Genomic DNA, 14,826 nt, shown 5'->3' with positions numbered 1-14,826 from the left:
TGTTGATGACTTGTTCGATCAGCTGCAGGGCACATCAATTTACTCCAAGATTGACTTGAGATCTGGGTATCATCAGTTGAGAGTCCGTGATCAGGATGTAGCCAAGACTGCATTCCGTACTCGCTATGGGCATTACGAGTTCCTAGTGATGCCATTTGGTTTGACTAATGCGCCGGCTATATTCATGGATTTGATGAACCGTGTATTCAGGGAGTATTTGGACAAGTTTGTCGTGGTCTTCATTGACGACATCTTGGTGTATTCGCGTAATACGGAAGAGCATGTTTCTCACTTGCGGTTGGTACTGCAGACTCTTCGAGATGAGCAATTGTACGCCAAGCTGAGCAAGTGTGAGTTCTGGATGGATAGAGTGGTTTTTCTTGGCCATATCATATCCAGGGAGGGGATTTCTGTTGATCCAAGCAAGATTGAAGCGGTACTTAATTGGTCGCGTCCGACGACAGTTGCTGAGATCCGTAGTTTTCTGGGTCTAGCAGGGTATTATCGTCGCTTCATTCTGAACTTCTCTCAGTTAAATCGACCGTTGACGCAGCTTACCCGCAAGGGTGTGGATTTTGAGTGGTCCTCCGAGTGTGAGGAGAATTTCCGTGAGCTTCGACGGCGGTTGACTTCTGCACCAGTGTTGGCATTACCGTCAGGATCTGGAGGGTATGTAGTTTACACGGATGCTTCTCTTCAGGGGTTAGGCTGTGTCCTGACTCAGAATGGGCATGTGATCGCATACGCTTCTAGACAGCTGAAGCTTCACGAGGACAACTACCCAGTCCATGATTTGGAGTTAGCAGCCATTGTGTTCGCTTTGAAGATCTGGCGTCATTATCTGTATGGCGAGAAATTTGAGATCTTCACCGACCATAAGAGTCTCAAGTATTTGTTCACTCAGGCGGAGTTGAACATGAGGCAGAGACGTTGGATGGACTTGCTTAAGGACTATGATTGCGAGATTAAGTACCATCCGGGAGCTGCTAATCTCACCGCTGATGCTTTGAGTCGCAAGGTGCGACTATCCGCACTTCAGACTTGTTCTATGTCTAGAGCGATCAGTAACTGTTGTACTTCAGGTTATACCTTCAAGCATAAGAAAGGTATGCAGAGTATCCAGATGTTTGCGATATTATCTGAGCCGGCCTTGTATTCGCGGATCCGAGATGCTCAGATGTCTGATTTGAAGACCCAGCGTTTAGCTCGTCTAGCTAACGAGGGTAGCTCGTCTGGATTTCATTATCAGTCAAATGGCTTTCTGTGTTTGTCTGGTAGGCTTGTGATTCCGCAGGATGAAGAGTTGCGAGAGGAGATTTTGTCTCAGGCGCATCGCACTAAGTTGAGTATTCATCCTGGGAGCAACAAGATGTACAGGGATCTACGTACTCGTTTCTGGTGGAAGGGAATGAAACGCAGTGTTTATCATTTTGTTTCGAGATGTTTGGTGTGTCAACAGGTCAAGGCAGAGCACCGACGACCTGGAGGATTGCTTCACAGTCTGCCTATTCCTGAATGGAAATGGGAGTTTATCACTATGGACTTTGTGACCCATTTGCCGGTATCCCCGAGGAACTGTGATGCTATCTGGGTGGTGGTGGACCGACTCACCAATTCAGCGCATTTCATTGCCTATAGCCGAGAGTACTCTGTGGATCGCATGGCACGGATGTACATTCAGGAGATCGTCCGACTTCATGGAGTGCCTGTGAGCATTGTCAGCGATCGGGACCCCAGGTTTACTTCTAGATTCTGGGGGAGTGTTCAGCGTGCGATGGGTACTACTCTTAGTTTGAGTACAGCCTATCATCCGGAGACTGATGGTCAGTCAGAGCGCACTATCCGTACCCTAGAGGATATGCTTAGAGCGTGCGTCATGGATTTTGGTTCAGCCTGGCAGGATCATTTGCCGTTGATCGAGTTCGCTTACAACAACAGCTATCACACTAGTATTGGGATGGCACCTTTTGAAGCGTTGTATGGGCGACGTTGTCGTACTCCACTCTTCTGGGAAGAAGTGGGGGAGAGACAGGCTGAAGGACCGGAGTTTATCCAGCAGGCGATAGACATTGTTGATCAGATCAAGAAACGGATTAAGACTGCACAGGATCGTCAGGCCAGTTATGCTAATATCAAGCGTAGGCCTTTGCAGTTCGAGGTCGGGGAGAAAGTGTTTCTGAGAGTGTCACCTTTCCGCAAGATTCTCAGATTTGGCCTTAAGGGCAAGTTGTCTCCCAGATTTATCGGTCCGTTTGAGATCTTGGAGAGTATTGGCGATTTGGCTTATCGGCTAGCATTGCCACCGCATCTATCCAGCATTCACGACGTGTTCCACGTATCTCTGTTGCGACGGTATGTGGCAGATGAATCTCATATTCTGCAGCGATCTGAGGTTCAGGTAGACAAGGATTTGACTTATGTTGAGAAACCTCTTCGCATCCTTGATTATAAGGATAAGGTTCTACGGAACAAAGTCATTCCTTTGGTTTTAGTTCAGTGGCAGCGCAGAGGCACTGAGGAAGCTACTTGGGAGCTTGAGGACAGGATGCGTAAAGACCATCCTGAGTTGTTTTGATTTCATTCTTTAAGTTGTATTCAGTTGCAAACTCTGTAAACGTTTGATTTAAATAAAGAATGTTTCTGATTTCTGTATTTGCATTCGGTACTTAAGATCTGTTTTCGAGGACGAAATATCTTAAGTGGGGGAGAATGTAGTAGCCCGTACCCTAATTGAGTAATTAAAGGATTAATGCTAATTAATTCTATTGGGTATTGGACGGATCGGAAGCTCCGAAGGCACGATCGGAAGCTCCGAACGGGATCGGAAGCTCCGATGAGCGATCGGAGGCACCGATGTTATTACGTCAGGCATGACGTGTGGTTGGATCGGAAGCTCCGATCAGGACCGGAGGCTCCGATCACCCCTATCCGGAGTCAACAAGTGATATTTTGACACGTGGCAGATCAGGATCTTCGGAAGCTCCGATGGCAGGATCGGACGTTCCGATCGGGGTTCGGACGTTCCGATCAAGGATCGGAAGTTCCGATCGTTGTCTATAAATAGAAGGCCGAGGCTTCACTTTCAATTGCCAATTCCGAGTTCTCCTTTCGATTCTAGTCCTTTTGGAGCTGTTCTAGTCTTCTTAGGCTTGGTCCGGAGGTCGGCGGGGCGTTCGGTAGTCGTAGCGGAGTCGTGCCCAAGTTCTGGAGGCATCGACATCAAAGGGCTAACGACGGACGAAGGTATAGCTTTGCTCCCTATAAATATTTAGGAGTATGCAATAGCTTAGTTAAGGCTGTTAGAGCACTTTAATGATAGTAGTATCATTTGGCAGTGTAGAGCAGACTATAGGCGTGGACCTAGAGTTGGTAGAGCTTGCACTGTTTTGAGGTACGAAAGTACTGTTCGAGATATCCTGACTGAGTATGCATGTATTATGTGACTGCATGATTTATATGCCATGATATTATGCTGCATTCATTTGCATCTTGCTGTATCTCCTTCGAGATGTCTGTTAGTAGGGTTGTACCCTATCCTGTTAGTGGATGGACTTCCATCGATTTGGGTCCGGCGTATCCACGGTTATCTCGGTATGGGAGCCACCTCCTGAAGCGACGGCACAGCGTGCTACATACCAGGGCCCGGTCTGTCTCTGTTATCTGATCCTTGACCTCGAGTCTATAGGGAGTTCACTTTGCATGCATGTATACTCATACTCTCGCACTGAGCGTTTTATGCTCACGTCTCGTACTCTGTATTTTTTGGACACCCTATTCCATGGGGCAGGTTTGCGATTGGACGAGGAGGGTGGATCCAGGAGGGGCTAGTCAGTGGTTGGCCAGCTGGAGCTTCGTTTAGGTTTTGTTACTGTTGTTTGGGTTTATACAGCTATTCGATTTGGTTGTATATTATTGGATAAATTACAGATTCCTTTACTTGGGGTTGTAAACTATTTTATGGTTTCCGCAGTTTTATTCTGATATCTGTTTAATCAAGTTAATTGCATGCCTATGTTCTGTTTAGTAGGTGATCTGGGTAAGGGTCACTACATTTATGGTATCAGAGCATGCAAAAGATTTCTTGGGATTTAGTCTCATCTTGAGGTATTTTTGTAGATGTCAAATCGTGACGACCAGAGTTCTCATGGCAGTGTTGGTGGGCGTTGGGGAGATGCCGACCGGGAGCCTCGTCGAGAACGGCGTCATCGTCACCATGACGACGAGCGTTTCACTGTGCGTCGATTCTTAGCTATGGGTCCTAAGCCCTTAGTTGGAGGTGAGTCTCAGGAGGATGCGGAGAACTGGTTAGACCGCATGGAGACGACTTTTCAGACTTTTCAATGCACCGATGAGCAGAAGGTGGAGACCCTTGGCTATCTTCTGGATGGGCGTGCGCGCAGGTGGTGGAGGTTTACTTCTGCACCTTTTGTTGCGGCGAGAGGAGTGGCCACCTGGGCCGAGTTCCGCACAGCTTTCCAAAAGCGGTATTTTCCTCCTGCACTCCGACAGTCGAAGGCAGGCGAGCTACTGAGTCTGCGACAGGGAACCATGTCTATTGATGAGTATCAGCAGAGGTTCTTTGATCTGCTATCCTATTGCCCCGAGATTGCTGATAGCTCAGAGATGAAGTATAATCTGTTCCTTCAGGGCCTTAACCCTGAGATCCATGACCGTGTGGCGGTTGGCGACGACATGTCCTACGAGGGTTTGGTGAGCCGTTGTCATCAGGCAGAGGACAGCATTCGGCGGAACAGGTCTTTCCCTCAGTCGAGGCCTGCTAGTTCTTTGTGTCCCCGTGCCCAAACTTTCAAGAAGTCTGGATCTTCTTCTTCCTCTGGTTCTGGGGGTGTTGTCCGTTTCGGTAAGAAGGACAAGTGTGATCACTGTGGGAAGAACCATCCATCCGACAAGTGCCGCAGGGCTTCTGGAGCTTGTTTCCGTTGTGGAGAGACTGGTCATATCCGGAGGGATTGTCCACAGTCTGGGGGAGGCGGTTCTGGTTCTGGTTCAGGATCGGGTTCTCAGGCCACCGTACAGCAGAGGTCGCAGGGACAGTCTGCTGGGAGTTCACATTTGAAGCCACGAGCTTCTGGCCAGGTGTTTGCCCTGAGACATGATCAGGCAGTGGAGGAGAATGAGAAAGTCATCGCAGGTACCTTTCTGCTTTACAGTATACCTGCTCTTGTACTTATTGACACTGGTGCATCTCATTCCTTCATTTCTGCACGTTTTTTTAAGAGGCATAAGTTACCATGCATTGCACTAGGCGTAGTGATGTCTGTTTCTACTCCGACGGGCCAATCTGCTTTGGCTAAGCGTCTAGTGATGGGTTGTCCTTTAGAGTTCGAAGAGAACATTCTGTTAGCAAATCTCATGGTCCTGGCGATGGACGACTTTGATTGCATTCTGGGAATAGATGTGTTGACTGCCTATCGAGCTTCAGTGGACTGCTATCAGAGATTAGTACGCTTTCATCCGGAGGGGAGTGAGAGCTGGTTTTTCTATGGTGAGGGAGCGCGACCCCCGATGCCTTTGGTATCAGCTTTGAGAGCCTGTCGAGCTTTAGAGTCTGGCGGGGAAGGCTACCTTATCTATGCAGTTAATTTGTCCGCTGAGAGTATTGGGATAGAGAGCATTCCTGTTGTGGATGAATTTCCAGACGTGTTTCCTGATGAGATTCCAGGTTTTCCTTCTGCTAGGGAAGTCGAGTTTGGCATAGAGTTGATGCCGGGTACTTCGCCTATTTCTAGAGCACCGTATCGTCTGGCTCCGTCAGAGATGCGTGAGTTGAAGAATCAGCTACAGGATCTTTTGGACAAGGGATACATTCGTCCTAGTGTATCTCCTTGGGGAGCTCTTGTTCTCTTCGTGAAGAAGAAGGATGGGTCGATGCGGCTGTGCATTGACTATCGGCAGCTGAATCGAGTGACTGTGAAGAACAAGTATCTGTTGCCTCGTGTTGATGACTTGTTCGATCATCTGCAGGGCACATCAATTTACTCCAAGATTGACTTGAGATCTGGGTATCATCAGTTGAGAGTCCGTGATCAGGATGTAGCCAAGACTGCATTCCGTACTCGCTATGGGCATTACGAGTTCCTAGTGATGCCATTTGGTTTGACTAATGCGCCGGCTATATTCATGGATTTGATGAACCGTGTATTCAGGGAGTATTTGGACAAGTTTGTCGTGGTCTTCATTGACGACATCTTGGTGTATTCGCGTAATACGGAAGAGCATGTTTCTCACTTGCGGTTGGTACTGCAGACTCTTCGAGATGAGCAATTGTACGCCAAGCTGAGCAAGTGTGAGTTCTGGATGGATAGAGTGGTTTTTCTTGGCCATATCATATCCAGGGAGGGGATTTCTGTTGATCCAAGCAAGATTGAAGCGGTACTTAATTGGTCGCGTCCGACGACAGTTGCTGAGATCCGTAGTTTTCTGGGTCTAGCAGGGTATTATCGTCGCTTCATTCTGAACTTCTCTCAGTTAAATCGACCGTTGACGCAGCTTACCCGCAAGGGTGTGGATTTTGAGTGGTCCTCCGAGTGTGAGGAGAATTTCCGTGAGCTTCGACGGCGGTTGACTTCTGCACCAGTGTTGGCATTACCGTCAGGATCTGGAGGGTATGTAGTTTACACGGATGCTTCTCTTCAGGGGTTAGGCTGTGTCCTGACTCAGAATGGGCATGTGATCGCATACGCTTCTAGACAGCTGAAGCTTCACGAGGACAACTACCCAGTCCATGATTTGGAGTTAGCAGCCATTGTGTTCGCTTTGAAGATCTGGCGTCATTATCTGTATGGCGAGAAATTTGAGATCTTCACCGACCATAAGAGTCTCAAGTATTTGTTCACTCAGGCGGAGTTGAACATGAGGCAGAGACGTTGGATGGACTTGCTTAAGGACTATGATTGCGAGATTAAGTACCATCCGGGAGCTGCTAATCTCACCGCTGATGCTTTGAGTCGCAAGGTGCGACTATCCGCACTTCAGACTTGTTCTATGTCTAGAGCGATCAGTAACTGTTGTACTTCAGGTTATACCTTCAAGCATAAGAAAGGTATGCAGAGTATCCAGATGTTTGCGATATTATCTGAGCCGGCCTTGTATTCGCGGATCCGAGATGCTCAGATGTCTGATTTGAAGACCCAGCGTTTAGCTCGTCTAGCTAACGAGGGTAGCTCGTCTGGATTTCATTATCAGTCAGATGGCTTTCTGTGTTTGTCTGGTAGGCTTGTGATTCCGCAGGATGAAGAGTTGCAAGAGGAGATTTTGTCTCAGGCGCATCGCACTAAGTTGAGTATTCATCCTGGGAGCAACAAGATGTACAGGGATCTACGTACTCGTTTCTGGTGGAAGGGAATGAAACGCAGTGTTTATCAATTTGTTTCGAGATGTTTGGTGTGTCAACAGGTCAAGGCAAAGCACCGACGACCTGGAGGATTGCTTCACAGTCTGCCTATTCCTGAATGGAAATGGGAGTTTATCACTATGGACTTTGTGACCCATTTGCCGGTATCCCCGAGGAACTGTGATGCTATCTGGGTGGTGGTGGACCGACTCACCAAGTCAGCGCATTTCATTGCCTATAGCCGAGAGTACTCTGTGGATCGCATGGCACGGATGTACATTCAGGAGATCGTCCGACTTCATGGAGTGCCTGTGAGCATTGTCAGCGATCGGGACCCCAGGTTTACTTCTAGATTCTGGGGGAGTGTTCAGCGTGCGATGGGTACTACTCTTAGTTTGAGTACAGCCTATCATCCGGAGACTGATGGTCAGTCAGAGCGCACTATCCGTACCCTAGAGGATATGCTTAGAGCGTGCGTCATGGATTTTGGTTCAGCCTGGCAGGATCATTTGCCGTTGATCGAGTTCGCTTACAACAACAGCTATCACACTAGTATTGGGATGGCACCTTTTGAAGCGTTGTATGGGCGACGTTGTCGTACTCCACTCTTCTGGGAAGAAGTGGGGGAGAGACAGGCTGAAGGACCGGAGTTTATCCAGCAGGAGATAGACATTGTTGATCAGATCAAGAAACGGATTAAGACTGCACAGGATCGTCAGGCCAGTTATGCTAATATCAAGCGTAGGCCTTTGCAGTTCGAGGTCGGGGAGAAAGTGTTTCTGAGAGTGTCACCTTTCCGCAAGATTCTCAGATTTGGCCTTAAGGGCAAGTTGTCTCCCAGATTTATCGGTCCGTTTGAGATCTTGGAGAGTATTGGCGATTTGGCTTATCGGCTAGCATTGCCACCGCATCTATCCAGCATTCACGACGTGTTCCACGTATCTCTGTTGCGACGGTATGTGGCAGATGAATCTCATATTCTGCAGCGATCTGAGGTTCAGGTAGACAAGGATTTGACTTATGTTGAGAAACCTCTTCGCATCCTTGATTATAAGGATAAGGTTCTACGAAACAAAGTCATTCCTTTGGTTTTAGTTCAGTGGCAGCGCAGAGGCACTGAGGAAGCTACTTGGGAGCTTGAGGACAGGATGCGTAAAGACCATCCTGAGTTGTTTTGATTTCATTCTTTAAGTTGTATTCAGTTGCAAACTCTGTAAACGTTTGATTTAAATAAAGAATGTTTCTGATTTCTGTATTTGCATTCGGTACTTAAGATCTGTTTTCGAGGACGAAATATCTTAAGTGGGGGAGAATGTAGTAGCCCGTACCCTAATTGAGTAATTAAAGGATTAATGCTATTGGGTATTGGACGGATCGGAAGCTCCGAAGGCACGATCGGAAGCTCCGAACGGGATCGGAAGCTCCGATGAGCGATCGGAGGCACCGATGTTATTACGTCAGGCATGACGTGTGGTTGGATCGGAAGCTTCGATCAGGACCGGAGGCTCCGATCACCCCTATCCGGAGTCAACAAGTGATATTTTGACACGTGGCAGATCAGGATCTTCGGAAGCTCCGATGGCAGGATCGGACGTTCCGATCGGGGTTCGGACGTTCCGATCAAGGATCGGAAGTTCCGATCGTTGTCTATAAATAGAAGGCCGAGGCTTCACTTTCAATTGCCAATTCCGAGTTCTCCTTTCGATTCTAGTCCTTTTGGAGCTGTTCTAGTCTTCTTAGGCTTGGTCCGGAGGTCGGCGGGGCGTTCGGTAGTCGTAGCGGAGTCGTGCCCAAGTTCTGGAGGCATCGACATCAAAGGGCTAACGACGGACGAAGGTATAGCTTTGCTCCCTATAAATATTTAGGAGTATGCAATAGCTTAGTTAAGGCTGTTAGAGCACTTTAATGATAGTAGTATCATTTGGCAGTGTAGAGCAGACTATAGGCGTGGACCTAGAGTTGGTAGAGCTTGCACTGTTTTGAGGTACGAAAGTACTGTTCGAGATATCCTGACTGAGTATGCATGTATTATGTGACTGCATGATTTATATGCCATGATATTATGCTGCATTCATTTGCATCTTGCTGTATCTCCTTCGAGATGTCTGTTAGTAGGGTTGTACCCTATCCTGTTAGTGGATGGACTTCCATCGATTTGGGTCCGGCGTATCCACGGTTATCTCGGTATGGGAGCCACCTCCTGAAGCGACGGCACAGCGTGCTACATACCAGGGCCCGGTCTGTCTCTGTTATCTGATCCTTGACCTCGAGTCTATAGGGAGTTCACTTTGCATGCATGTATACTCATACTCTCGCACTGAGCGTTTTATGCTCACGTCTCGTACTCTGTATTTTTTGGACACCCTATTCCATGGGGCAGGTTTGCGATTGGACGAGGAGGGTGGATCCAGGAGGGGCTAGTCAGTGGTTGGCCAGCTGGAGCTTCGTTTAGGTTTTGTTACTGTTGTTTGGGTTTATACAGCTATTCGATTTGGTTGTATATTATTGGATAAATTACAGATTCCTTTACTTGGGGTTGTAAACTATTTTATGGTTTCCGCAGTTTTATTCTGATATCTGTTTAATCAAGTTAATTGCATGCCTATGTTCTGTTTAGTAGGTGATCTGGGTAAGGGTCACTACATTTATGGTATCAGAGCATGCAAAAGATTTCTTGGGATTTAGTCTCATCTTGAGGTATTTTTGTAGATGTCAAATCGTGACGACCAGAGTTCTCATGGCAGTGTTGGTGGGCGTTGGGGAGATGCCGACCGGGAGCCTCGTCGAGAACGGCATCATCGTCACCATGACGACGAGCGTTTCACTGTGCGTCGATTCTTAGCTATGGGTCCTAAGCCCTTAGTTGGAGGTGAGTCTCAGGAGGATGCGGAGAACTGGTTAGACCGCATGGAGACGACTTTTCAGACTTTTCAATGCACCGATGAGCAGAAGGTGGAGACCCTTGGCTATCTTCTGGATGGGCGTGCGTGCGCGCAGGTGGTGGAGGTTTACTTCTGCACCTTTTGTTGCGGCGAGAGGAGTGGCCACCTGGGCCGAGTTCCGCACAGCTTTCCAAAAGCGGTATTTTCCTCCTGCACTCCGACAGTCGAAGGCAGGCGAGCTACTGAGTCTGCGACAGGGAACCATGTCTATTGATGAGTATCAGCAGAGGTTCTTTGATCTGCTATCCTATTGCCCCGAGATTGCTGATAGCTCAGAGATGAAGTATAATCTGTTCCTTCAGGGCCTTAACCCTGAGATCCATGACCGTGTGGCGGTTGGCGACGACATGTCCTACGAGGGTTTGGTGAGCCGTTGTCATCAGGCAGAGGACAGCATTCGGCGGAACAGGTCTTTCCCTCAGTCGAGGCCTGCTAGTTCTTTGGGTCCCCGTGCCCAAACTTTCAAGAAGTCTGGATCTTCTTCTTCCTCTGGTTCTGGGGGTGTTGTCCGTTTCGGTAAGAAGGACAAGTGTGATCACTGTGGGAAGAACCATCCATCCGACAAGTGCCGCAGGGCTTCTGGAGCTTGTTTCCGTTGTGGAGAGACTGGTCATATCCGGAGGGATTGTCCACAGTCTGGGGAGGCGGTTCTGGTTCTGGTTCAGGATCGGGTTCTCAGGCCACCGTACAGCAGAGGTCGCAGGGACAGTCTGCTGGGAGTTCACATTTGAAGCCACGAGCTTCTGGCCAGGTGTTTGCCCTGAGACATGATCAGGCAGTGGAGGAGAATGAGAAAGTCATCGCAGGTACCTTTCTGCTTTACAGTATACCTGCTCTTGTACTTATTGACACTGGTGCATCTCATTCCTTCATTTCTGCACGTTTTGTTAAGAGGCATAAGTTACCATGCATTGCACTAGGCGTAGTGATGTCTGTTTCTACTCCGACGGGCCAATCTGCTTTGGCTAAGCGTCTAGTGATGGGTTGTCCTTTAGAGTTCGAAGAGAACATTCTGTTAGTAAATCTCATGGTCCTGGCGATGGACGACTTTGATTGCATTCTGGGAATAGATGTGTTGACTGCCTATCGAGCTTCAGTGGACTGCTATCAGAGATTAGTACGCTTTCATCCGGAGGAGAGTGAGAGCTGGTTTTTCTATGGTGAGGGAGCGCGACCCCCGATGCCTTTGGTATCAGCTTTGAGAGCCTGTCGAGCTTTAGAGTCTGGCGGGGAAGGCTACCTTATCTATGCAGTTAATTTGTCCGCTGAGAGTATTGGGATAGAGAGCATTCCTGTTGTGGATGAATTTTCAGACGTGTTTCCTGATGAGATTCCGGGTTTTCCTTCTGCTAGGGAAGTCGAGTTTGGCATAGAGTTGATGCCGGGTACTTCGCCTATTTCTAGAGCACCGTATCGTCTGGCTCCGTCAGAGATGCGTGAGTTGAAGAATCAGCTACAGGATCTTTTGGACAAGGGATACATTCGTCCTAGTGTATCTCCTTGGGGAGCTCCTGTTCTCTTCGTGAAGAAGAAGGATGGGTCGATGCGGCTGTGCATTGACTATCGGCAGCTGAATCGAGTGACTGTGAAGAACAAGTATCCGTTGCCTCGTGTTGATGACTTGTTCGATCAGCTGCAGGGCACATCAATTTACTCCAAGATTGACTTGAGATCTGGGTATCATCAGTTGAGAGTCCGTGATCAGGATGTAGCCAAGACTGCATTCCGTACTCGCTATGGGCATTACGAGTTCCTAGTGATGCCATTTGGTTTGACTAATGCGCCGGCTATATTCATGGATTTGATGAACCGTGTATTCAGGGAGTATTTGGACAAGTTTGTCGTGGTCTTCATTGACGACATCTTGGTGTATTCGCGTAATACGGAAGAGCATGTTTCTCACTTGCGGTTGGTACTGCAGACTCTTCGAGATGAGCAATTGTAAGCCAAGCTGAGCAAGTGTGAGTTCTGGATGGATAGAGTGGTTTTTCTTGGCCATATCATATCCAGGGAGGGGATTTCTGTTGATCCAAGCAAGATTGAAGCGGTACTTAATTGGTCGCGTCCGACGACAGTTGCTGAGATCCGTAGTTTTCTGGGTCTAGCAGGGTATTATCGTCGCTTCATTCTGAACTTCTCTCAGTTAAATCGACCGTTGACGCAGCTTACCCGCAAGGGTGTGGATTTTGAGTGGTCCTCCGAGTGTGAGGAGAATTTCCGTGAGCTTCGATGGCGGTTGACTTCTGCACCAGTGTTGGCATTACCGTCAGGATCTGGAGGGTATGTAGTTTACACGGATGCTTCTCTTCAGGGGTTAGGCTGTGTCCTGACTCAGAATGGGCATGTGATCGCATACGCTTCTAGACAGCTGAAGCTTCACGAGGACAACTACCCAGTCCATGATTTGGAGTTAGCAGCCATTGTGTTCGCTTTGAAGATCTGGCGTCATTATCTGTATGGCGAGAAATTTGAGATCTTCACCGACCATAAGAGTCTCAAGTATTTGTTCACTCAGGCGGAGTTGAACATGAGGCAGAGACGTTGGATGGACTTGCTTAAGGACTATGATTGCGAGATTAAGTACCATCCGGGAGCTGCTAATCTCACCGCTGATGCTTTGAGTCGCAAGGTTCGACTATCCGCACTTCAGACTTGTTCTATGTCTAGAGCGATCAGTAACTGTTGTACTTCAGGTTATACCTTCAAGCATAAGAAAGGTATGCAGAGTATCCAGATGTTTGCGATATTATCTGAGCCGGCCTTGTATTCGCGGATCCGAGATGCTCAGATGTCTGATTTGAAGACCCAGCGTTTAGCTCGTCTAGCTAACGAGGGTAGCTCGTCTGGATTTCATTATCAGTCAGATGGCTTTCTGTGTTTGTCTGGTAGGCTTGTGATTCCGCAGGATGAAGAGTTGCGAGAGGAGATTTTGTCTCAGGCGCATCGCACTAAGTTAAGTATTCATCCTGGGAGCAACAAGATGTACAGGGATCTACGTACTCGTTTCTGGTGGAAGGGAATGAAACGCAGTGTTTATCAGTTTGTTTCGAGATGTTTGGTGTGTCAACAGGTCAAGGCAGAGCACCGACGACCTGGAGGATTGCTTCACAGTCTGCCTATTCCTGAATGGAAATGGGAGTTTATCACTATGGACTTTGTGACCCATTTGCCGGTATCCCCGAGGAACTGTGATGCTATCTGGGTGGTGGTGGACCGACTCACCAAGTCAGCGCATTTCATTGCCTATAGCCGAGAGTACTCTGTGGATCGCATGGCACGGATGTACATTCAGGAGATCGTCCGACTTCATGGAGTGCCTGTGAGCATTGTCAGCGATCGGGACCCAGGTTTACTTCTAGATTCTGGGGGAGTGTTCAGCGTGCGATGGGTACTACTCTTAGTTTGAGTACAGCCTATCATCCGGAGACTGATGGTCAGTCAGAGCGCACTATCCGTACCCTAGAGGATATGCTTAGAGCGTGCGTCATGGATTTTGGTTCAGCCTGGCAGGATCATTTGCCGTTGATCGAGTTCGCTTACAACAACAGCTATCACACTAGTATTGGGATGGCACCTTTTGAAGCGTTGTATGGGCGACGTTGTCGTACTCCACTCTTCTGGGAAGAAGTGGGGGAGAGACAGGCTGAAGGACCGGAGTTTATCCAGCAGGCGATAGACATTGTTGATCAGATCAAGAAACGGATTAAGACTGCACAGGATCGTCAGGCCAGTTATGCTAATATCAAGCGTAGGCCTTTGCAGTTCGAGGTCGGGGAGAAAGTGTTTCTGAGAGTGTCACCTTTCCGCAAGATTCTCAGATTTGGCCTTAAGGGCAAGTTGTCTCCCAGATTTATCGGTCCGTTTGAGATCTTGGAGAGTATTGGCGATTTGGCTTATCGGCTAGCATTGCCACCGCATCTATCCAGCATTCACGACGTGTTCCACGTATCTCTGTTGCGACGGTATGTGGCAGATGAATCTCATATTCTGCAGCGATCTGAGGTTCAGGTAGACAAGGATTTGACTTATGTTGAGAAACCTCTTCGCATCCTTGATTATAAGGATAAGGTTCTACGAAACAAAGTCATTCCTTTGGTTTTAGTTCAGTGGCAGCGCAGAGGCACTGAGGAAGCTACTTGGGAGCTTGAGGACAGGATGCGTAAAGACCATCCTGAGTTGTTTTGATTTCATTCTTTAAGTTGTATTCAGTTGCAAACTCTGTAAACGTTTGATTTAAATAAAGAATGTTTCTGATTTCTGTATTTGCATTCGGTACTTAAGATCTGTTTTCGAGGACGAAATATCTTAAGTGGGGGAGAATGTAGTAGCCCGTACCCTAATTGAGTAATTAAAGGATTAATGCTAATTAATTCTATTGGGTATTGGACGGATCGGAAGCTCCGAAGGCACGATCGGAAGCTCCGAACGGGATCGGAAGCTCCGATGAGCGATCGGAGGCACCGATGTTATTACGTCAGGCATGACGTGTGGTTGGATCGGAAGCTCCGATCAGGACCGGAGGCTCCGATC

Source organism: Henckelia pumila, chromosome 1 (genome assembly GCF_033568475.1).
Source record: "Henckelia pumila isolate YLH828 chromosome 1, ASM3356847v2, whole genome shotgun sequence".
NCBI lineage: Eukaryota > Viridiplantae > Streptophyta > Magnoliopsida > Lamiales > Gesneriaceae > Henckelia > Henckelia pumila.
The sequence above is the reverse complement of the archived record's forward strand: the minus strand, read 5'-3'. Positions refer to the sequence as shown.